Below are 26464 nucleotides of genomic sequence, written 5' to 3'. Positions count from 1 at the left end.
CGTTACACTGATTTTAAATCTTATGAAAGAACATCTATCATGATGTGTACACGTGAAATCTGCTTATTCTCGTACAATACCCTTCTGAATCGTTAGGCTTCCTTTGATGGACCCAACAGCACATCGTTAGGCAGACATCAGGATCAAAGATCATGTGTTAGGGTTTAAAAAGAGATGGGCTTGGGCTAGCTTTGGGTCCAACTTCTAGGGCCATGGACTGGACCTGTGCAGCATTGGCAAGGCCAGGCTGTGGCTCAGGTCCGTAACTCATGGGCCGGACCTGAATTGAAAAAAAGTTTTTACATATTACTGCTACAACTCAAAATCAATAAGATCTAGTTTTAGGTATGAATGAATCAACATCCATTGTAAACATGCTTTGGCCTAATCCTGCCTTATTATTATTATTATTATTATTTTATTTTTACACACGCACATACACCCCCACACACTCACACTAGTGGAATTTCACCACCAATGCTTTGGCCTAATCCTGCCTTGGATATATTTCAATCATTCTCAAGTAGGAATGCTAAATTGCTAAGAAACCTCTAAATCTGATGCCTGTTTCTTGCAAGTTTGTTGAGTAGAGTCATGTGCTTTTTTTTCTTTTTTTTTTACAAACAAGATAACCATTATCACGTGGCAAATGAGTGCCTAAAGTAGTTACTCTGAGTCCGCTTGAGACCAAGAAAGGAAACTGCCCAACTCAAACGGTTTTGGGTTACTTCAAACTACCAACATTTCAACAGGAAATGGTTGAGATTCCTTGACCAGTGGAATTCTATATACACGGGATTTCTTTTATGAGAAATAGGACTCATTGTTCAGCAATCCAGGCTGTTGGCCTGTTGTGTACCATCGTGGATGTACCATACCCCCAACACACACTCACGCATTCACGCTTTCACACCACAATGGTAGTTGAACCCATGAACTCGTGTTGAAACTCTCGTGAGTCTACCACTGAGTTATGAGTAACGACCCAAGAGATTTTTGTCTCTTGGTCAGTGCACGGTGAGTTGAAGAAAATCAATGGTCTACATTTGCCGAACCGTGGGCCCACATTTTTTATTTTTATTTTTATAATTATTAGATTGTCATAATCGGAAGCTTTTGTAGGCCTAGAAACTGTCAACTCCTTCCTCTGAAACTAAGGACGCATACGTGAGTTTTATTACGAAGTTTTTACGAATTACAGGGCATCCACACTTAATTTACTGGAGTCTTATTCTTTTACAGTTAACCCGTTGTGGAGTGATCTAGACCGTTTGTCTGTTGGGTCCCACTGTGGAAGGGTTACTCAAATAATCTACATAAGAAAATCCTAACATTTTAATTTACAGATTAGAAGACAGCATAGAACCATTTCCATATATATATATATATATATATATATATATATATATATATATATATATATAGGGAAAAGGTACTATACGCTCGACCTTATGGTAGCACTCCGTAAGGTCGACTGGTGGCAGCACGTTGAACGTCAGATTTGAGTTTTTGAAACCAACAGTTGAGATTTAAGCGCAGATTGAAGGAAGAAAACCGGTGAAACCGGTTATGGTAAGGTCGAGCACATACATAGCCGCTTAAAAGGTTGTTTTACCCTGTTTGTTCGGCTCTCTCTCTCTCCCTAAACTTCTGCAAGCGGCCCTCTCTCCCTCAATCCGTCACTAGACTCCCCGTGTAGCCTCTCTCTCTCTTCCCTCTTTCTCTAATGGCGAATTCGATGAGCAGCGACAACGAGCAGGATTACTAATCCGATCGAGACTCCCTCCAAGGAATCGAAAACGACGATGAAGACGATTGCGATTAGCCTTCTCCAAACGTGCCCTCTTGTCAGGTCTGTAACCGCATCAGATTCTTCTCGAGAAGATTGATTTACATTTGAAATCTGGATTCGTCCTAGCTTTGAATCACAATCGTTGGTTTTAGTTTGGTCGGTTGATTCTTTAGATCGTGGATGATGATTGCTCAAAAAATGGATTTTTAGGCCTTTTCTGTTTTTACTATCAGCTGCTGCCGCGGCAGATCCAATCCTATGGAAATTGAGAGAATCGACGGAAGTGGAATATTGATTTCTGTTGTAATGCATGCAAATTATTTCTGTGTAGAAGATTGTTTCTTAGATTGGGTGTGAAATTTGCAAATTGGAATGCGTAGGATTGAAATATGCTCCATATTTCAGGCGGAAAATTAGTTACGTGATGGAATCTTATTCATTTTTGGGGATTTTGATTTTATTGATTGAAGATAGTTCGATTGAAAATATGCCCTTTGAATTACATGGATGATCTTCGACCTGTTTGACGAATGGGATATTATGAAGTATTACACGATGATCAACAGAATGAATTGTGTTTTCTCCCACAGTAACTTTATAGATAGGCCCACCTTTTAGTGATCGTTCATCTGGTGAAGCCTGTGATGGATAGGACATGGTTCAACAATTTCCTTTGTCGGGTGATCTTAACTGCTTTTATTGGGGCCTGTGAATAGATAGTTTAAACAACCGTCCACATTCAATGGAGAAAAGAGGAAAACTGTCAATGGTATGGTAGGTATTTCTGTCACAACCATGCAGGTGGGCCACCTTTCTGTGTTCCATCCCATTCAACTGATGTGTGGCCCATGATGAATGGTTATATATTAGAATTTCAGTTACTACTTCCAGAACCCATGCATAGCCATGCTTTTGTTCCACCTCCAGATAGCCAGATCTGTAACGTTTGGCATTGGCCTTTACAGGCAGAAAATCGGAAACTAATCTCATCTCAACTTTTTCATTGAAGCAGTGTCTCTATGATCAACATGTATGTACCTGTGATGGTGGCCATGAATACCATATTGCAATGGACTGCTTGAATCCTTCCCTTGATGGAGATGGCCTACTATATGTCCTCCTCACAATTTCCTTGCCTTTTCTCCTCTAGACAGTTAGTCGAGATGGATACTATTCAGGGAAGTAGTAAAGTAGGGAAGATCATTATCCTTCCCTTCAAAGATTCCTTCCCAAACAGGTCTCCGCATAGCTGTGAATATCTTCCCATATGCACCTTGGAACTTTGTAACATGAAATTGTCAAACATACAAGAGCACCAACCCATTCTCACACCCATGTGATCACTCCAAACTGGGTCCCACCCAGCAAGCTCATATCTACAAGATCCGTGGAATAATTGATCTGATTTTGACAAACTAATCACCCATTTTGGCCACAATGACTTGGATGAATGCTAATAGTATTTACTGATAAGATGATAAATTGCATCTAATTAAGTTTGTGGTCTCCGAGGAACTTTAACATGTTCTAGTTATCTTCTTGGAATTTTGCACGTTATCACAAAAGAATCGCTTTTGGCTGCGTAGGTTATAAATCCACTCCATGTTTTCCCCCTGTGAATTCATCTCCAGACTCTTGGTGTAGTTTCCCATGTTTGATACTGATATAAATTCTTGCAGAGAGAAGACTTGCATAGGGTAATTGACTTGCTAACACTGAGTGAACAACATGCGCAGACTCTACTCATCCATCACCGTTGGGATGTTGAGAGATTGTTAGCAGTACTCATAGAGAAGGGAAGAGATGGGTTATTTTCTGAGGCAGGCGTAATGGTTGTGGAGCAGCAAGGGCTTTCCTCATCGCAGTCATCATCTTCAATTACTTGTAATATCTATATTGAGGATGTTTCCCCATATGCGGTTACAACAATGGACTGCGGCCATTGCTTTTGCAACGATTGTGAGAATTCACCTTCTTATCTACTGTATCTTCAACCATGATTGTAAGAAAAGAATGGTGATGGCTGCTTCCATGAGTAGGATTCCGAATCCTATTCTTGCTGCAGTTTTGTGTGACACCTGGATTTTGGGCAGTTAATTAGGTGTGCCCTACTGTGTACGTGCCACATCTAATTAAGAAAAATATTTGCATGCATGTTTCAAGGATAGTGAAACATTCAACTGTTGTTGATTGGTATTTTAAGGTCGTTGAAATTTTGAATAACATTTTCTTTTTTCTAATAACTTCCTTCTTGCTTATGAAATGAATTGAGAAATTTATAAGGTTGAGTTTGAATGCACAGATGAACTGAATTGCAATAATTAGTTATAAGGTTGAGATTTTTTTTTTTTTTTTTTTTTCATTTCCTGAGAATTGATAGGTTTATCATCCCATCCACATGACACATTGCAGGTTTATGTATTGATCAGGTCCACACATATAGAAAAATTGCTCACATTTTTAAATAAAAGCCACGAGTCCAGAAAAAAAGAAAAAAACTAATACTATTGGATGAGAATGTTGTTATTTTCAGGAAATATTACAAGTTCATTTTGCTTGTGTCTGCAGGTTCTGGGTACACCTACTCAAGAAGAAATCAAATGTATGAATCGAAACTACACCAGTTTAAATTCCCTCAGATGGTGAAGATTGGCAGAATTGGGATCCTAATCCTAACTGAAACAACTACAAAGCTGTCATTTCAAGGATGTTTATGGTAGCAGCAGGCCTGACTCAAGTTTCAAACCTTGTTTAGTTTAGTTTAGTTTTATTAATATTATTATTACCATTTTTGGAAGCTAGTTTCATGGACGAGATAAGGATATGAAAAACAAAATCAACGTAAATAATATCTGATGGAAGAAATGTTAAAGAGCTAGGTACCGGTGCTAATACTGCACGTGCATACAAATGCATCTTTAGTGTTAAAGAGCTAGGTACCTGTACTAATACTGCCTAGCAGCATCACCAAAGAGGATACAAGTACCTCTATCTTTCCAATCTACATATCGGGAAAGCGCATCAGCACCAATTACTAGAACATTTGGAAGGCCACCCGCTATGATTAAAAGCAGTACTGTTTAGTTGATAAATCATGAGAAACAACATAGCAACCCGCTTAAGGCAAGGAGCCCTACCCATATTTGGGATTTCTTTTTCTTTTTCTTTCCGGTTCTGTGTTCTTCTTGATGGGATGAAAACAACACTTCAGAGGGAACTGAGATCTTTCCAAATGGGTTGGTTGGGTTTTTAATTTATGTTTTTTACTTTGCTTTGCCTACAAGAGAGTCACCGAATTTTGAATCTGTTAGACTTGGCACTTTTAAACTGTTTCATGGATTTTGCAGGTATGCTTGACTGTTGCAATTTAAAGTTTCATACTGCAAAATGTGATTTGTGCATTTTAGTTTGATGCCTAGATTTATTTAGTACTGAAATAATGAGATTTTATTTTGTTCACTTCCATCAGGTTTTCTGGAGCTGATAGGGAGTGGACTCTCTCAAAGTAATTCAAACAAAGAAACCCCAAACTTACAAAATGCTTTGCCTCTCTCAACACCCAAAGATCCTAGTTCTGTTGCTTGGTCATGCATCATGACATGCTCTGTGGTTTGCGCCATGCATCATGCATGCTTAAACAAGGAGTGGAGCATAGAGGATTTATTTATTTATTTTTCATGTATTCAGACCATTGTAAACTTATTGTTGTAAATATATATAATTTTTATTATAAAGTTGTATAATAAATATATATAAATCCGTAAGGTAGGGCATGCTTAATGTGCATGTATAAATTTTTGCTGCTGTGGTTTTCTTTCATAAGGAGATGGAAGGGTGGTTGCTCCTGTGGTTTTCTTTCATAAGGAGATGGGAAGGGTGGTTGCTGCTGTGGTTTTCTTTGAGAGGGAAGAGTCCCAATCAATCTCTTCTTTAGCTGGGTGTTCCAGTAGTTCTTGATATCATTATCAATACTGCCTGGCAACTGAGCAGCTATGATGGACCACCTAAATTTTCGCTATTTCAGCTGTGGATCATACTTCGTTGTGTGATAGAACAAGAAGATGGATGGTGTGGATGATAAAACACATGCTTCTGGGTGGCCAGCCCAGAAAGAGTCCACTTTCACCTATAGCTACAGTTATAATCCGTAGTAATTAATATCGTAGCCATAGGTTTCTAAGATATAGTTACATTTGCAGCTAAAACTAGAACTAGTGCTACGGCTTATAATATCAATAACTATGGCCAAATTCCATAGCTATTGCCAATGTTAATAATTTATACAATAGTAGTGCTTTTACCATTGCTAGTACATGACCTGATAGACCATAGCCAACACCAGAGAGACAGAGGACCCTAAAGATTTGTATAAATATGTGGTCAGACATGTTCACTATGGAAACATAACAGTGACATATCCATACAATAACAAGATAACATTTATTGTAATATATTTCCTTTTAGATCCATAAAAGCAGGATCTAAAAAGATGAAAGCCGAAACAAGGCTATGACAGTGGAGATCACCGACTCTTTTTCTAATAAAATTCAGATAGATCAAAGAAAATAAAAATGAGACTCATTTCTTCTTATGCTGCTGAATTAACTTGTCAAGGGCAAAATGCTTCTAAAAATGGGTTGAGGTTAAGTTCACCTTCAACTAGTTGTAGATAAAGTATAAATTGCAGCAAGCAACTTGAGTCACTCTGAGGGCCATTTCCTTGATCTTGTTCATAGCAGAGAATTGCTTCATGCGACTTAGAATTGCAGAATCAACAGGCTTATCAGGAGCTATACCATCAACCTGAACCCATGGATGGCCTGCAAGAAAACCAACTATACATTAAGCACAGGCAGAAAAAAAAAAAAGGACCATCCAATCTAACTGTCTAGAGGAGAAAAGGCAAGGAAATTGTGAGGAGGACATACAGTAGGCCATCTCCATCAAGGGAAGGATTCAAGCAATCCATTGCAATATGGTATTCATGGCCACCATCACAGGTACATACATGTTGATCATAGAGACACTGCTTCAATGAAAAAGTTGAGATGAGATTAGTTTCCGATTTTCTGCCTGTAAAGGCCAATGCCAAACGTTACGGATCTGGCCATCTGGAGGTGGAACAAAAGCATGGCTATGCATGGGTTCTGGGAGTAGTAACTGAAATTTTAATATATAACCATTCATCATGGGCCACACATCAGTTGAATGGGATGGAACACAGAAAGGTGGCCCACCTGCATGGTTGCGACAGAAATTCCTACCATACCATTGACAGTTTTCTTTTTTCCTCCATTGAATGTGGACGGTTGTTTAAACTCTCTATTCACAGGTCCCAATAAAATCAGTTAAGATCACCCGACAAAGGAAATTGCTGAACCATGTCCTATCCATCACAGGCTTCACCAGATGAACAGTCTGGATCAGCAAAAGGTGGGCCTATCTATAAAGCTACTGTGGGAGAAAACACACAATTCATTCTGTTGAGCATCGTGTAATACTTCATAATATCCCATTCGTCAAACAGGTCGAAGATCATCCATGCAATTCAAAGGGCATATTTTCAATCGAACTATCTTCAATCAATAAAATCAAAATCCCCAAAAATGAATAAGATTCCATCACGTAACTAATTTTCCGCCTGAAATATGGAGCATATTTCAATCCTACGCATTCCAATTTGCAAATTTCACACCCAATCTAAGAAACAATCTTCTACACAGAAATAATTTGCACGCATTACAACAGAAATCAATATTCCACTTCCGTCGATTCTCTCAATTTCCATAGGATTGGATCTGCCGCGGCAGCAGCTGATAGTAAAAACAGAAAAGGCCTAAAAATCCATTTTTTGAGCAATCATCATCCATGATCTAAAGAATCAACCGACCAAACTAAAACCAACAATTGTGATTCAAAGCTAGGACGAATCCAGATTTCAAATGTAAATCAATCTTCTCGAGAAGAATCTGATGCGGTTACAGACCTGACAAGAGGGCACGTTTGGAGAAGGCCAATCGCAATCGTCTTCATTGTCGTTTTCGATTCCTTGGAGGGAGTCTCGATCGGATTAGTAATCCTGCTCGTCGTCGCTGCTCATCGAATCCGCCATCGGAGAAAGAGGGAAGAGAGAGAGAGGCTACATGGGGCGTCTGGTGACGGATTGAGGGAGAGAGGGCCGCTTGCAGAAGTTTAGGGAGAGAGAGAGCCAGACGGACAGGGTAAAACAACCTTTTAAGCGGCCGTGTACGTGCTCGACCTTACCATAACCGGTTTCACCGGTTTTCTTCCTTCAATCTGCGCTTAAATCTTAACTGTTGGTTTCAAAAAGTCAAATCTGACGTTCAACGTGCTGCCACCAGTCGACCTTACGGAGTGCTACCGTAAGGTCGAGCGTATAGTACCTTTTCCCATATATATATATATATATATATATATATATATATATATATATATATATATATATATATATATATAGGAAAAGGTACTATGCGCTCCAGCCGACAAGATCGTCCCATGAGGTCGAGCTGTGTGGGCCCTGCTGTGATGTATGTCGACCATCAACACCGTGCATGTGATGGGTCCCTTCTAAATTATGGGATATCCCAGAAATCAGTTGTACACGGAACTCAGGTGGGCCATAGCATCCAAAATCATGTGAAGACACCGTTAAAACATATAAAAGCACTTGGTGGGGCCCACCTAAGTTTTGAATGCTGCTGAAACTTGGTCCGAACCCTCATCCAAGTGGGACACACATAATGGATGGGCTGGATTTGTAAACCACAACTTGGTGGGCCCAAAAATTGATTATGAATGTTTTAATGGTGCACGGCCCCTCCCCACTTCTGTATGTGGTGTGGCCTACACAAGTCACGTATTGACTTGATTTTTGAGACCTAGGCCCACGATGAAATGATGTATCGGACTGATGGGGTAGATGTTCGAAACGCATCACGGTGGGGCCCACACAGCTCGACGTCATGGGACTATCTTGTCAGCTCGAGCGCATAATACCTTTTCCGTGTGTGTGTGTATATATATATATATATATATATATATATATATATATATTCGTGGCTAGGATTTTAAATCTAGGAGATTTTTGGAGGTAGAACCCGCAGGGTTGATCGCATCAGATCAACGATTTGGATCACTAAAACATGGGTCCACTGGTACGAACTGAAAACCCAAATGGCATACTGTATATATCAATATTGAGTAAGACGATCATGTCATCTATATACAACTATCCACTCAAAAGTGGGGTCCAGTGCACAAACCCTTTTTAATAGCATACATAACTGTAACTCAAAACACATGGTTGGCAAGACGCAAGCTTTGTTTCAGGTCTTCACATGGCTAAAATATAATCCGGCCCACATGTGCTATATTGGCATTTGTGCACGTGGGAGAGTACAGGCTTCATCACTTATCAAACCTTGTTTGTTTTAATCGGAATGTATACGTACTAGGATCCGTACAAGAAAGCATTCTCGTATATTATTTATAGGAGCTTGTCTAAGCGCACCCCGTGTATTCTATTAAGCTCGTGTACATGCCATACATGTGCTAGCATGGCAAGGCCCGAACATCCATAAAAAGGAACCATCGTATCGATGCCCTAGCCCAAGAACCAGGTGGATCTACCGGTAAGGTGGGCCAAAATTTGCAAAACAAATATACGGCTGTGAAAAAACATGGTGCATGGATTGGGTCATGCATCTATGTGCCATGTTGGCACATGTGTGGCATGTGCATGAGCTTTATGCACATGCTTGATATATGGAACAACTCCTCCCTTGGTTTTGAATGCAAATACAACTGTGTGCATCACATATCCGGGTATATCCCTAAAATTTCACTCTAGGTAAAAGGTGGAATAAATGTGAGAAGCTTATCCCTAATAGGCATACCCAAGAAAATAATGTTTTGTTCATATGCCTTACATGAGCCTAAGTATGTTACATATGTGACACGTCAATATTCAAGCACCTAACATTAGGAGTCCGGGGAGTCCCTGATTGCTCGGTGCTCATTGGTCCACGTCATTGTTTAGTTTTAAAAAAAAAAACCACTAAAAGAAAAAATGAAAAACCAACCGGACTACAAAATACAATTTTTTTTAAAAAAAAAGGAAAAAAAGAAAAGAAAAAGAAAGAGAAAACGAGAAGAGAAAACCCATATGAAAGAAGAGGAGAGTATTTGTGATTGTCACGCCCCAAACCCGGAAATCAGATTCACAGGAATTCCGATCGCTGAATCCGGTGCCGACAGCCTCCATAGTACCCCATTCTTGGCTCCTAGCGTCCATACGCCAGATTCCGATCCTGGGATCCTACAAGGAGGATTTTTTTTGTCCATTTAACTCGTAATAAGCATAACCACAAGATTACCCAATTCACAAAGGCAACATCATCATCACATATCCAATAATATAATTATTTGAGTACAATATTGAAAAGAAAATACATCAATCGAAAATCATGCTCCAGAAGACCGCTGCACACTCCAAGCTCGACGCTGCTGCAACCTAACATCACATGCACGCACCTATCGTATATAAACTTATAGAAAGCTTAGAGGGTGGCGTAAGTGTGTGCACAAGGTAAGTGTCAAGTATTCAATACAATGCTATACTCATACAATACCGGAAATACTAGTAATCCATAAATCGTACCATATCGGAATAAGCAGAAATACTGACAAGATCATGAATTATCAAGGTAAACAGAAATACTGATAAGATCATAAATCATACAATAACAGATTAAACGAAAATACGGACAACTCTATGAGTCAATCAGTATCAGAATACGTAATATAGAACATCATGCAAATGAGGAGTCATAAAGAGCTAGATATGAGATGCTAAGGATGTGGTGGAATATGCAATTCCTAATGCGTCCACGAATAGCATTAGTCGTATCTAGACCATATAATGCAGAAACACAGCAACCCAAAATGTCATATGCCACGGATGTAATGTAATATGCGGTGCGAATGGAATGACCATGCTGGAGTGTGAAGTTGGGATGATAGTACGTAGTATCGCAGGCTACTGTGGGGTCTATCACAAGGGACTTCTATCCAAACCAGTCCCATACCTAAATTTAGATAGTCAGACTCAATGTGGTAGACTCCTGATCTCAGGTTAGTCGCGTGCCCAACCGAAATCTTGACCATACAAAGGTACACAATAATTAGTTGTGTACCACCAGCCAGAGTGGATAGTGAATGAATGAATGAATGGATGAGCATGCAACTCCTGCTCAATAAGTCTATATATCAGTACAGTTCCTCTCTGAGATTATCACCGGGGTTTAGTACACTCCAAATGGCACTGCCCCTCTCCCAGCGGCACAGTCCAAGTGAGCGTAAGAAACCTCACTATCTGCCTAGCCAATAGTCTGTCAATACCTATCCGACACGTCGATAGCGGACCCATTCACGAGCTGGTCAAACTCAGCCTAGCATTACCCCCTACGCTCGGGCAGGTAAGGCCACACCCCCTCCCAACCGACCACGACGCAGTGGGAGATGCGGCCTCTTGGTATTCGGTACTCGGGCGCTCATGTATCCACTTGGTCTCGATATTGGGGCGTCCTCTGGTACCAAGAGGGTTTAGGAATTTTCACCCAGGGCCATCTATGATAGCCCGATGCTAGAATAAATTTTCGGTGTCTCGTCTGGTCATCCACGATATGCCTGTGGAGGTTACGACCCCGATGTCTCTAGGGCATGCAGTAATCATAATGCAAGGTGCATGAGTCATACAATCCGGTCATGCATCAATCCTGCACATACCGTGAGCTCATGCGAGATAACCTTCGCCTATTAGGGAGTTAACATGCTCAATGACATATGCAATGATTAATCACATCTCATAACAAACATGCAGATAATACGTGTGGGCATATATCATGATGCTATGCTATCACATACTCATAATCGGTATCGACAATCGACCTCGACAATGTGGACATTTAACTAACATTGCTCCCAATGAATGACTCACATAGATCCTAACATATAGTGGAACCATGACCTCATACAAGAGACAAATATACAACACCACGGGCCTCACTCAAGAGCTTAATACACATCATGATGGGCCTTTCATATGGGCCTAACATACATCACAATGGACTTCATAGCCTAGCCCTCAAATACACCACAATGGGCCTCATATAATCATAATGGGTCGTATCACATGGGTTTAATATGCATCACATGGGCTACATCATATGGGCCTATATACATCAGATGGGCCACGTCCCATGGGCTTCGAATAAATCACAATGGGCCACAACCCATAGGTCCTAAGTACATCATAATAGGCCTCTCACACGGGTCCATTATGCATCACATCAAGATGTGCCTCAATGGATGGCCATAGATACGTCACATTGGGCCTCATATACATCAAGTGGATTGCATCACGTGGGCCACATATACATCACAATGGGCTTCTAACACAGGCCACATATACATCATAATGGGCCTCTAACACAGGCCTAATATACATCACAAAGGGCTCCATAGGCTTATATACATTACATTAGGCTTCGACAATCTGACTCGGCCAAGATACTTGGCCTTGACAAGTTAGAATCGGCCTTGATACTCGACCTCGACAATCGGAATCGGCTAAACAAGGCCTAAGGAAAGGTCACAATATGGACATTCAACCACCATTACCCATTAATATGGACATTTAACCGACATCGCTCCCCAAGGAGTGGTCCACGTAGAGCCATACGTATAGTGAGCCCATGGCCCTACACAAGGGCCTAACATACATCGCTATGGGCCTCACTCATGGGCCACATATGCATCACTTTGGGTCACGCCCATGGGCCTCGAATACATCATAATGGGCCTCGTCCATGGGCCTTGAATACATAACATCGGGCCTTACCATTTGGGCCGGAAATACATCACAATGGGCCACAACCCATGGGCCTTAATGCACAATGGATGGGCCCTACACCTAGGTCTAATATATATCACAGATGGGCCCTGCACATGGGCCTCATACACAACAAGTTGGGCTTATCAATGGGCCCTAGGGAGAGTGACAATGCAGACATTTAACCAACATTAATCTTACAATGTGGACGTCAAACCAGCATTGCTCACAAGCCATGGTTTGCCATAAACATCATTTCACAAACCATGGTGGAATCACACATACAATGGACCTTAGGTACATCCCATTGGGCCTCGACCCATGGGCTGCCATACATCAAATGGGCCTCACAACATGGGCCTCATGTATATCAAGGTGGGCCTCAATAATGGGCCACAAATACATCAAGGTGGGCCTAATCACATGGGCCTCACATATATACCATGGTGGGCCTCAATGGATGGGCCATAACTACATTAAGATGGGCCTCCTCAAATGGGCCTTATAAATATCAAGGTGGGCCTCAGCGGATGACCACAAGTACGCACACACACACACACACACACACACACACACACACACACACATATATATATATATATGAATCATATCACAAGATCAACCGATCCTCACTTCAAATAACAGTGGTGGGGATCCACTTGAACCATGGATCTCTCCTGTCATAAAATGAGCTTTCAAATTGGTTAGATGGTTTGGATGCAACCCATGCATCATGGTGGGTCCCATAGATGGACGGCGAGGGTGAAACAGGTGGGGCTCACATAACTTGGTGACATCACATACACCAGTTACATAGCTGGTATGTGGCATGCCAGCCAATTTGCTTCATAAGGTGGGTCCACACGTGTGGCCTACCATAACATTTATTTTCCATCCAACATTGATAAGGTCACACAAACCTAAAAAAATAACAAATTACGTAATGATCCAAACTTCAGTGAAAACCCCAATGGGTTTCAATGGTTGACGTTCAATCCACACTGCCTTTACGGGGTGGCCCACCTAACTGACGGCTGGATGGCAAGGATAGAACACGTACATCACAGTGGGTCCCACCATCCAGTGGTGTGGACGGTGAGGCAAGGACACATACATCATCAGGTGGGTCCCACCGTCCAGTGCTGTGGACGGTGCGGACACAGCACATACACCAGGGTGGTTTCCACTATCCACAGCCGTGGATAGTGTGAATAGAACACATACATTAATGGTGGGTTCCACGTGGGGCCCACCATAATGTTTATTTGCAATCCAACCCCTTAATAAGGTCACGCGGACATAGATGAAATGGCAAAACAAATTTCATGGTGATCCAAAACCTCTGTCAACCCAAAAAAAGGGTTTCAAGGGCAGATGTTCAATCCCACTATTTTCTATGACGTGGGCCACCTGCATCCCACCTAGAGCTGATTTTGGGGTGGTCCACTGATCAGAGGGACCTCATCAAAATGCATGGTGTTTGATGATGACACACATCATGGTGGGGCCCATGGTTGGAACCCCCTGCTACCAGCGCCCATGTAGCAGGAGGTCTCGTTTTCATCTTTGTTCCTCTTATTTTATATATATATATATATATATATATATATATATATATATATATTAAAAAACTAGTTTTCCTAAGGTTTTTCCTAGGTGGGGCCTACATTGGGTGGATCCGACCCAACCATTGGTCGCTATGGCTCAAGACAAGCCAAACAAGCCCAATATTCGAGGTGTTTTGGCATGTAGAAACATCAGGTGAATTTCAACGGTAGAAAACACTATTTTCTATGCTATGGCCAACTAGAAATTCAGATCAGCTTCATTTTTTTGGCTCAACGCCTAAAACGATCTAAGGAATGGAATGGACAGCTTGGATGGGCTCAATGCATCAAGGTGGGGCCTGTATGAGCGGTCCACCTAAAAGCTTTAAAAACCAAAGTATATTTTATATATATATATATATATATATATATATTCTTTTTGATACACTCACTATCTGCTCACACTTCACAAACCACGTCCAGCGTCTCTGGACGCTGGACGGTTGATTATAATACATTATTTAAGGTGGGCTCCACCTATGGATGTGTTACCTAGGTGGGCCACCACAAGGTTGGATAGTGTGGATAAGACATACATCAAGGTGGGGTCCATCCAAGTGGGCCACGTAGCCACATCATTTCACACAATAGAAAATGAAAGAGAGAGGGAGAGAGGGAGAGAAAGAAAGAGATCGAGTGATGGAGGGACCCTAACACTATGGGCCCTCCCTTCCATGATTTACAACATACATCGAGTGGGTCCCATTCCATATGGGCCCACCGATCAAAATGAATGGTGGAGATCCTTTCTCCACCAAAATGGAAGGTCTAGATGACCTATTTTTCAAACTTAAAAAGTAAACATCATGATGGGGTCCATGGAGAATGGCCCTATCATGGAATGACCATGATAATCAAGGTGGGCTATCGGCCACATCTTAGGGTCCAAAATGAGATTCATACCATCGATCGGTAGGCCTCACTTGGCCCATCATAAAAACATGAAAACTAGCCTATAGAAGCACCCACCTTTGATCTTCTTGGACTTTTCCTTCCATTAATGCATGTTAGAGATCAAATGGATGGACTTCAACGGTTGAGATCGACTTAAGATGGTGAAGATGGGAGATATGAAGGTGGGCCACAAAAGCTCTATCCATGGAGCTTGCTTGGACGTTGGAGCCTCATGAGGTTTGCTTGAAAATGAGAGAGAGAGAGAGAAGTGGTGAGGTGGAGTGATGGGGTGAGATGGTATGGTGTTTGTTGACTTGAGGTAAGAAATGAATGAGATGGGTATGGGTTATGTAAAAAAGAGTTGACTTGGGGAATGGGAGAGGCATGAGCTTGGTAAGGTTGTGTACTTGACATTTATTGAAGGATTGAAGTGACCTATCATAGAGATTCTCTTGGAATCCGCAACGCACGGTGTTTCATTAGAAAAATACACGGGCCCACATCTCCTAGCCCGGGTATCAGATTGATTCGCGAGTCGCGGCGTTGGAACCACGGCGACGGCACAATCGCTAGGGTGCAAGTTTCGAGTTGAGTCGACTCTGGAATATGGGATACGACTCAGAGTCACACACAACTGCTGATAAAAGATCGCGGGTCGCCGGAATTCGACTGGGGGGACCGTGGAAGCTTACGAAATGGTACGAGCTAGGATACGGGTCTTATAGTGATCAACTGAAAAAAGAATCTAGATTTCTGGAGAGAGCCCTCTTCACTTCCTGCTCTCCATCTTCATTCTAACATTCTCTCCCAGCTTTTCCTACTCTCTCTTAAGATTTCTATTAGGTCTAGACTCATGCAATGATGAGGTTATCTATGCGGTAATGGATGTAGGCTAATATGGAACAGGTATGTGTGATTTTTCCCATTCATTTAGTGATGTAGTCATCTATGATCAATGTTAAATGCTTGTTACAATCCACAAAAGTTTCAATTATCCCACCGTTTCCTGTGGTGTGGTCTTCCTTCGACTTGGCCATTCTTCAATTTCTGCTCATGCCATGAAATAAACTTGCTATATATTATTTTCCCTTCATCCGGGTCTTTGTAACCTTATCAATAGGTTAGATGGTAGAAAAAACATTATGGTGGACCTTAACAAGTTGTAATGGTGATTGTTTAACAACCACTGTTTTGTCTGGTGTGGTTTCATATTTGATACATTTTATGGGATACATAGGCTTATTTGGTTTACCAATCTAGAATGGTAAATGATTGTAAATAAGTGATGACTATTTACTCATGTCACTTACATTTGAGTTTGATGATGATTTTGCTACATTGTTTCACCCTATAATCACTATAAAAATAGTGATTGTAAAAAGTGAAAATATAATGACAATATTAAAATTTACCTCGTTTTCCGAGTATATTTGAAAGGAGTTTGGATCCCCTCGTTTGTAGCAAAACAGGGAGTGTTTATTTGTTTCATGTTTATTGGTCCACATCATCCTTGCTAACGTCAGCCATAGACTTTACAAAAATAAAAATAAAAAGAAGAAGGAAATATAACTATTATTAAAAGGAAAAAAAGGAGAGAAAAAAAACATAGAACAAAAATTCCATATGCGATGCAGTGCTATTCCCCCTTCTAAAACTAACCCCTCATCTCCCATTAAAAAAAAAAAAAGCACTATCAGAAAAAAGAGCAACGACTGTGAACTAAAAAAATAGCTATTAGTCTATTGCTACGGTTTTAATTCATAGTGGGGCCACAACCATTGGCACCATAGCCATTGCTATTTAAGTAATGGGTACGGACTAGAGCCATAGCCAAAAGTAGCAACATCTATGAATTAGTAGAAATGATTACGGACTAGATCGCAATATGTATATTACAAAAAACCACAATCTAGCTCTCGATCTCTCCAAGTTTGGACAATTTTCACACCTTTTTTTAAAGGAAGAAGTAATCCTATACAACAACTAGGAAGAAAAAAAAAAGAGTGGACAGTTGAGAAAAAAGTGATCCATGTCTTGGTTCCTATGAAAAAACTCGATTCAGAAAGTAGCAACACGATGTCTGACCCAGATGGATAGAATGAAGCTTATAATCAAACACTCATGTTGAAAAAAATGAAAGAGTTCCTATTTGACACTAACAATGATATGAAAATCCACATTATACCTAAAATGACATTGTTCTAGTAAATAGTGGAATCTAATAGAAATGGAAATTGATATGTCATAGGTATAATTATCCATAGCTTATGTTTACCTATGATGGATGATAAATTATCCATTCGGCCTTGTGATTTAGAGCCACAAAAGCATGCAAAAACAAATTCATGTTTATTCAAGTTCATGTTTTCAGCATGCCCCCAAATGCAAATGTAGATTGCTTATGCTCAAGTCATAGAACCATACCATTCCCACTTTCGCGGTGCTTCCTACTCGGAATTTTTTTTAAAAAAATATTAACTGCATTGGTATTTGATGGTCACTTGAGAGCATTTTCACTTCAGTTAATTCTTCCTGTGCACTTTCTTAAAGAGAATGCTCATCTTCTAGAAATGGAGGATTACTTCCCAAGGATGGTAGGAATTTTCCATCAAAAGTACATAAGAAAGTCTAAGAAGTCTGATAAATAATCAAGATAGCCCACAGAACAAATAAAATCAAAACAAAATGATCTGAATAAAATAAAAACTTGAGTTTTTAGCACTCTCAAGCAAATTGACTTGTTTGTAAATCTTAACTACTATGTTATTAGTGTCCAGATATATACAAACATTTTCCATGTACCTGAAATCTGAATCTTTCATAGAGGCATGGTGTAATGCCTTGAAAATCGAGGGTCGAGCAGATGCCCAACTCCCGAGTTCCAACACATCACTTATGCAACATAGATAGTGATGATTAAATATTGTCCGTATTAGTGCATTAAACATGAATGAGATTATACCAAAACAACATATCATACTCCAGAGACAATTAAATTACATAAGAGGAAGACTGTGATAAGTATATAAAGCATATAAGTGGTTGTAAGTCCCCAGAGTATGAACATGATACCAGGTTAAATAATTACATGTTTAGTTCTAAAATATATAAAATGATAAAGTGTAATGTCATCTAATCTATATCCATGTATCCCCGGTAACACAACTCTAGGTCTACATAGACCCACCAGAGAGTTGCAAGTAGGAGAACCCTTCTTCGTCGTCGTAAAAGACCGACTCCAAATCGTAAGTCTCGCCGTCATCTAAAACTATAACGGAGTCTTGTTGGTGTTTTAAAATACCGTCCTAGAGTGGGAGTGAGTAATCAACTCAGTGGAGCTATAAGGAAAAGGTTAACATGTTATCGATTCAGTCAAGTAATAATGATAAAGTAGTACAACAATCATGCCCTAAGTACTCTTGTTAATGTAAGGATGGGATGCGATAATGATGTATTCCCTCGCCTGCACTCCCTCTGCGACATCATCTCACGATCATGCATGCAACACTCCTGCTGTGCTTAACTACAATACCAAAGGCATATGCAATGCGGTGCATGTATGTGATTAGCCAAGTTCTTAATTAGACCTATTCATACAGCAGGTTTGGGAAGTTAAGGTACCTCCTTTTATATCATTGACCCAAATAATGATCCATCTAGGATCGTCAATCCTAGTTAATCACATACGATAGGCAGTTCAAGGTCACTACGGAGAGGCTCATCACCTCAACGCTGGCCTAGTTTATACTCGAGGTTATTATGGAAAGGCTTGTCACCTTAACATAGTCCTAGTGTATACTCAAGGTCACTACGAGAGGCTCGTCACCTGATCGTAGGCCGACAGCTTGAATACAGTGTCTCATACCACCGTATTCGGCTCACGAGTTTGGTTTGCTCACTGGTCACTAGGGGAGGCTCGTCACCCTAGCGTAGGCCAACAGCTTGACCACGGTGTCCCATACCACCATGCCCGGCTCGTGAGTCTTAGCGGATCGTGGTATCAAGGTTAAACGGGCTTTACACTGGTAAGTGGTACCTTAGATTCAAGCAGTAGTATCCATACATGGTGAATATACATTAGGCCAATCGGGTTGCTTGACAAGCTCGACTGGTACAAGCACGCATTGACTTAATAGACATGGAGCGTGTAAACACTCTGTGTGGCCTAATCACTGTCGACAAGTAGGGTACGACTCAGATTCATCGAATGTGTCTTGTGTGGCGAAACGAACTCAGCCACTGATTCGAGAATCATTATCGATTGCTTGGACTACGCAGTAGTCCCAATCATATTCAAACACACTGGCATTCACATGTGATAGTTAAATAGCATGTGACATCTAATTCAAATATAAATCTCATTTGAGCGTTTCCACAAACACGTAGTGCACATGTTATCATACATAGGCATTTCATCCATAAGTCATGTAGTAGTAAGATAGGTTATATGAAGGAAATTGTAACTATAGATAAGGGGATTGAGAATCATATCTTAACACTTTAATTAAATACATTTCAACAAACATTTTCTCATTCAGGCATTTTATCAAACACTTAGACTACACATATCAACATACATATAATAAAGTAGTTATAACAGGTATTATAGCAAATCCTTTCACAAAGGATTCACCACACGTACAACAATCATGTATTCTCAATCGAAAATCAAGGCAAGTACAAATCCTAATTCCATATTCATTCAAACATTTCAACAAACATATAGAATGCATTAAAATCAACATAGTTTACATATATGTGTAATATACGGAAAACATCGTATCTAAGCACATGTGATAACAATCAAGTCAATCATAAATCATTAACTGACATTAAAAGCCTTGAAAACCATAACCTAAATATTTATAGTCCGCACCTTTCGTCAGTATACTCGTATCGAACTCAGTTTGAATCCTACGCCTTTGTTTACGATACAACGGCTACCTGAATCACGAAATAGGTTAGTTATTTCGCTAATTCTTCTACTTGGATGCCTAAAACAGATTAGGGTTAGGATTTCTTACCCAAAAATGGATTTAGATTCACCGGTGTAGCGATACAGGTAGGATGATTAGGCACGTGGAGTGGTAGGATTGAATCCCGGCAGCAAACCCCAACTCTCTTTCACTTCTCCTCACTTTATCCTTCTATTTTCTCTCTTCTCTCTCTTAGGGTTTGAAAATTCGTATGGAATGAGAGAGGGGTAGGTTAAGGCCCTTATATAGGCCCATAACTGATGCCAATGGCCCCAGGGTCATGGTATACTTAGGATATAGCCAAAGGGTGTCTGTTTCAGGCCAATGGAGCTTATCTGGAGGTCCATTTCCTACATACGGTTAAGAGAAAGTTCCATGACAATGGATCTATGTCAGGTTAAGTTTTCGGTCCGATCGGATTTACAGATAGACCGTGGAGGACCAGTTTCCGTTCAATGGTCATTGTCACTCGATCAGGGCAACAAGTACACTGAATGTATTAGGAATTTTTCCTGATCCAAGGGTGTAGTTGGGTCAGAATCTGAGTGTTTGAAACCTTAGATTTGGCCTACAAGAGAACGACCCAATTCACTTAAGTTTGTGTTCATTTTCTAAAGATATTCACGTTTCTCACACACTTCGCTCCAGGCTCAAGTTGTGCATTTCTAGATACCATTTGAATTTTATTTTCGAGATGGTTGTTGAGCCCAGTAAGGCGGTCATAACTGTATAGTTTCACGTTAATCGAACTTTCGACGCGCAGTCGAGGTCTAATATGGAGTTTCAAGATGCTCTCGAGAGCAACTGGGTTTTGAGATTGATCCTAGGTTTTTAGGAAATGTAGAGTCAGTAATTCTACTGGTTTTGGGTCTTACAGTTCATATAGAAAGTGATTCGAGTTAATTCAGTGATTAATTCAGTTTAGTACTTAATTAATTTTTGTCTAATTTCTAAAGGATTTGGTCCTTACTGATTTTTGCCTAAGGTGGTACTCGGGTCTTTGTACGGATTTTTTCCTAGACATTATAATCTACCCCACTTAAAGAAAAATTTCATCCTCGAAATTAGTACCTTTTTGTACTCGTCGAGAATCTGAGGGTAGTTCTTTCGGACCTCGGCTTCTATTTCCCAAGTAGCCTCTTCCTTAGTGTGATGCATCCATAACACCTTCACAAGTGGGATAACCTTACTACGCGGCACCTGTTCCTTCTAGTCTAGAATATGTGTCGGTCGCAGTACATAAGTAGCATCCTCACTCAACTGTAACTGCTCCCATTTGATAATGTGGGAAGGGTTAGGAACGTATTTCTTCAGCATAGATACGTAAAATACGTTGTGCACGCCTACGAGTGGAGTGAGCAAAGTAAGGTGGTACGCTACCATACCCACTCGATCTAGTATCTGGAATGAGCCAATGAATCTCGGCGTGAGTTTCCCCTTCTTTCCAAAGCAAAAGACTCCTTCATGGGGAAAACCTTGAGAAACACATGATCCCCAACCTCGAACTCTAGCGGTCGCCGTCTGGTATTGGCGTAACTCTTCTGTCTGCTCTGTGCTGCAAGAAGTCAATGCCTGATAATGACGATCTTCTCTGAGGTTGCTTGTACTAACTCTGGGCCAATCAAACTCTTCTCACCAACCTCTGCCCAGCAATGCGGTGCTCTACACGGATGCCCATACAGTGCCTCGTAAGGGGTCATACTAATACTCACTTAAAAGCTGTTGTTATAGGCGAACTCAGCATAAGGAAGATAGTCATCCCAACTGTCTTTGAAATTAAGCACATAAGCTTACAGTATATCTTCCAACACCTGATTCACCCATTCCATCAGCCCATCCGTCTGTGGGTGGAACGCGGTACTGAACTTTAGCTTTACACCAATTGCTTCCTGGATACGAGTCTAGAAGATAGATGTGAATCGTGTGTTTCGGTCCGACACGATCTCCATAGGAACTCCATGTAGACGTACTATCTCCTTGATGCACAGCCTGGCCAAATCGTCTGCTGAGTTTGAAACTCTAATAGGGAGAAAATGAGCCGATTTCGTCAACCGGTCTACGATCACCCAAATGGAGTCATGCCCCTTCCTCGTCTTCAGTAACCTTGAAATGAAATCCATAGAGATGAAATATCATTTCCATTCAGCTACGGGCATGGGCTGAAGCAGTCCAGGAGGTCGGTGATGCTTTGCCTTAACTTGCTGGCACGTTAGACAACGGGATGCATAGGCTACTATGTGGGCCTTCATGTTGTCCCACCAGTACGACCTCTTCATGTCTTGATACATCTTCGCACTACCAGGATGCATCGCCATCTTCGAATTGTAAGCAACTTCGAGAACTTTCTTTCTCAAGTCATGAAGGTTTGGGAAGCATAGGCGGCCACGATAACGTAAACCCCCATCTGTACCAACTCTCCATTCTGAATCTTCACTGTCATTCACCTGCTCTTTCATCCTTGCCAATAGTTCATCGTCTTTCTGAGCTGCAATAATCCAGTCGTCTATAAGTGGTTGTACTCGAATGTGTGCGACGCTTTCGAACGGCTCCTCTACTATAAGCTTATTCTCGAAGTCTCGTAAAAACCCGACCATGTTCCATTCCTCATCATCAGCGGAGCCGCAAATGCTAGTCTTCTTGCGGCTCAACACATCTGCCACAAGGTTAGCCTTGCTAGGATGGTAAGAGACCTCAAACTTGAAATCGTTCAAGGTTTCCATCCATCGTCACTGCCTCATATTCAAGTCCCTCTGCATGAATATGTATAGAGGCTCTTGTGGTCACAAAAGAGCTCGAACTCCTCTCCATAGAGGTAATGTCTCTAGAGATTTAATGCAAAGATGACCGCTACTAACTCCAGGTCATGCATGGGGTAGTTTTCCTCGCTTCCTCAACTGTCGCGATGCATAGGCAATAACCCTGTCCTTCTGCATCAGAACGCAACCGAAACCAACACGAGATGCGTCGGTATATATTGTGTATTTAACCCCCTGCTCTGGCAATACTAGCACGGGTGTGGATGTCAAATTATCCTTCAGTTTCTGAAAAGCTGCTTCTGCCTTCTCATTCCAGGCAAACTTAAGATCCTTCCGAGTGACTTAAGACAACGGTCTGACTATCTTAGAAAAGTCTCTAATGGATCGACGGTAGTAGCTTGCCAGGCCGAGGAAACTTCTCACTTCAGTAACTGAACCGGGTTGCTCCCAGTCCTGAACTACGGTCACCTTAGCAAGGTCTACAGCTATGCCTTCCTTGGACACCACATGTCCCAGGAACTTCACTTCTTCTTTCTAGAAGTCACACTTCTTGTACTGAGCAAACAAATGGTTCTTCTTGAGCATGTCAAAGACTACTTGCAGGTGTTCCTCGTGATCCTCCGACTCTTAGAGTATATAAGAATGTCATATATGAATAGGATGACGAATCGGTATATATACGACCGAAACCAGACTGAAACACCTGGTTCATCAGATCCATGAACATGGACGGTGCATTCGTGAGTCCAAATGACATCACAAGGAACTCGTAGTGCCCAAAACTGGTTTTGAATGCTGTCTTCTGCACGTCCTCATCCCTGACGCACAACTAGTGATACCCTGACTATAAGTCAATCTTCGAGAAATATTATGCCCCTTTCAACTGGTCGAACTGATCATCTATCTTGGGTAAAGGATACTTGTTCTTCACTGTCACCTGGTTCAACCTGCGATAATCAATACATAATCACAGCGAACCATCTTTCTTCTTCACAAACAACACAGGTGCTCCCTAAGGAGACACGCTAGGACGTATGAAACCTAACTCCAACAGGTCATCAATCTGTCTCTTCAATTCCTCCATTTCACATGGAGGTATGTGATAAGTCGGTAGTGAAATGGGTGTCGCACCAGGCACTAATTGATAGTAAAATCGATCTCGTGTTAAGGAGGTAATCTAGGTATTGTCTTAAACACTTCCCATAAGTCTTGGACCACGAGCATGTTTTCAAGTGTCGGACCATTTTGATCTTTCAATAGGGTAGGATAACAAAGAACTTGGAAGGGCCAACTAACCTGAACGAGAAATGTGAAGGTCATGTTTTCAGGTCCGTGTGCCAGCACTAGTTGGGTCTTGCAGTCGATCTCGACCCTCATTCAGTAAGCCAATCCATGCCAAGGATGATGTCGTAATGGTATATCATGGTGACAATCAGGTCAATGCATATCATTCTACTCCCTAAATCTATCAAGCAACCCTCACATAACTTAGTGGCATTTGCAAAAGTTCCTACTGCCACGATAACTCTCACCCCAACCATAGGGGTCGCATTCAGCCCTAAGCACTTGACCGTAGAACATGATATCATAGAAATAGTGGATCCAGTGTTCATTAACAGAAATACAGGTGTACCTTGGATGTGGGCCGTACCTTGAAGGCTAAAGGCACTGTAGCTGCTAACTCAGACACTTCAACTGCAAGGGCATGTACTTGCGCCCGTTGAGAATGGTTCGACTGTGGTGCCATAAGCTGTTGAGGTGGCCTAGATCAACGTGAAGGTGGCCTGTAAGAAGGTTGTGCAGGTAGTACAGAACGTAGAGGTGGAGCTGAGATAGCCGGTGGCATCTGCCGGTTGATCCTCTGAGGAGGCATAAATCCGTTGTCCCTCATCCTAGTGAAACAGTAGGTGTCAACATAGCCTGACCTCTTGCAATAGGTGCACCATATATCAGGTCACCTCGGCTGTGTCGGTGGAGCGATAAGCTGAGGAGGAGAATCTTCTTGCGGCCTCTTGCCGAGGAACGGTTGGCTCAGCAACTCTAGTCGAGGCCTAGGAACCATAGGTGCACGTGTGTGGGATAATCTATCCCCATCTTGCTCAGCTTGCAGGGACATGCTTACTAGCTCAGTATAATTATTAATGCTAGTGTAACACATCTTCGAGCGGATCTCAGGCCGCAAACCCTCAGAAAATCGCTGCATCTTCATTGGCTCGTTCACTAGGATCAAAGAGCATATCTGGCCAGCTTCGTGAACCTATTCTCGTATTCTACCACTGTCATCCCTCCCTGTCAGAAGCAAAGGAACTCTCCCTCCTTCTCATTATTGTAGGTGAGAGGAAAATACTTTTAGTGGAAGCTTGTCTCAAAAGCCTCCCACGACCACATGTAACCAGGAGCAACGGTCCTAAGGACGTTGTCCCACCAGAGACTTGCCTCCTTAAACATGTAGCTAACCAACTCAACCTGCTCTACCTTAGTGTAGTGTAGCGGCCTCAGCATCTTAGAGATGCGGTCAAGACAATACTTGGCCTCCTCGGGTCTGTGAGTACCCGCAAAAGTGGGAGGTCAGAAGCGCTGGAATCACTTGAACAAGCCGCTGGCATTCAGGTTCCTACCAGGGTGCACAGGTGATGCAGGTGGAACCACACTCATATTCTGGGCAAGGGCCTCAACAATAGTGGTCCAAATCTGCTGCTTCTGCATAAGGAACATCATCTACTCCAGCCTATAAGGAGGAGCCTGATGCAAGTGGGGTGTTGACGAGGATGCACGATTACTCCGGAACCGGTGTGTTTTGAACAAGAAGCAAATGCATTTAATTCTAAGGATTTACTTTATTCGAATGTAATAAAGAGACTTCATAGAACAATCATTGCATTATTGATTCTGAGTTTATCGACAACCCTTCCGTATCCCTTGATTCTAAGATAAATTATTTGAAATAAACAAACTGTAATCAATAAAGCTTATATGTCAAATCTTGAATTCGACAGTGGCTTCAGTCATCTCCTAGGACTTAGGAGGAATGTCGAATTTAATTAACCAATCACTCTTTTGAGCTTGTCCTTCATGCAAAGGAGAGGGCCTGAAATAGTGAGGATCGAACTTTGAATGCTTTCCACAATTCTGACAGCACTTCGGCCCCTTTTAGCCTTAGCCACATGGTGACCTGGTTGCGTGACCAGCGCAACAGGATTATCCATTGTGCGGTCAGTGCAACTTGATGCTTGAGTTGTGCGATCAATGCAACTTAGAGTTTGATTTGTGCGACCAGCGCAACTTAGTGCTGGAGTTGCGCGACCAGTGCAGCTTAGTGCTTGGATTGCCCGATCCACACAACTGATTCCTTCCTCTGCTCCTCACCTTTAATCTTCTTTTAGAGCTCTGCTCTTCTTCCGAAACCTCTCTCTCTACAAATGAGGGGGGAGTGGGGTATTTATAGGCCCCCACACGTGCCAACCCTCAATCTTTGTGCCATGGGTCCCACTTTGCATTAGATCTAACCATTCATCTTGATCATTTTC

The 26464-nt window shown here is 41.6% G+C and overlaps 2 long non-coding RNA genes across 3 annotated transcripts; one reads left to right on the top strand and one right to left on the bottom strand.

Annotated features, from left to right (window-relative positions):
* The first annotated feature begins 1661 nt into the window (after positions 1-1661).
* LOC131245195 (uncharacterized) lies at positions 1662-5596 on the top strand. 2 transcript variants are annotated; one of them, XR_009170800.1, is made up of 2 exons: positions 1662-1852; positions 5262-5596. It is a non-coding gene; the product is annotated as an uncharacterized LOC131245195 (long non-coding RNA). The 2 variants fall into 2 exon arrangements; XR_009170808.1 differs by lacking the exon at positions 1662-1852 and adding an exon at positions 5099-5139.
* Positions 5597-6135: 539 nt separating this feature from the next.
* LOC131245144 (uncharacterized) lies at positions 6136-8169 on the bottom strand. The gene is made up of 2 exons (XR_009170796.1): positions 7779-8169; positions 6136-6612 (listed from the first exon to the last, which is right to left on the bottom strand). It is a non-coding gene; the product is annotated as an uncharacterized LOC131245144 (long non-coding RNA).
* Positions 8170-26464: the final 18295 nt, after the last annotated feature.

The sequence above is a fragment of the Magnolia sinica genome, chromosome 1 (genome assembly GCF_029962835.1).
Source record: "Magnolia sinica isolate HGM2019 chromosome 1, MsV1, whole genome shotgun sequence".
Classification (NCBI taxonomy): domain Eukaryota; kingdom Viridiplantae; phylum Streptophyta; class Magnoliopsida; order Magnoliales; family Magnoliaceae; genus Magnolia; species Magnolia sinica.
The sequence above is the reverse complement of the archived record's forward strand: the minus strand, read 5'-3'. Positions and strand labels throughout refer to the sequence as shown.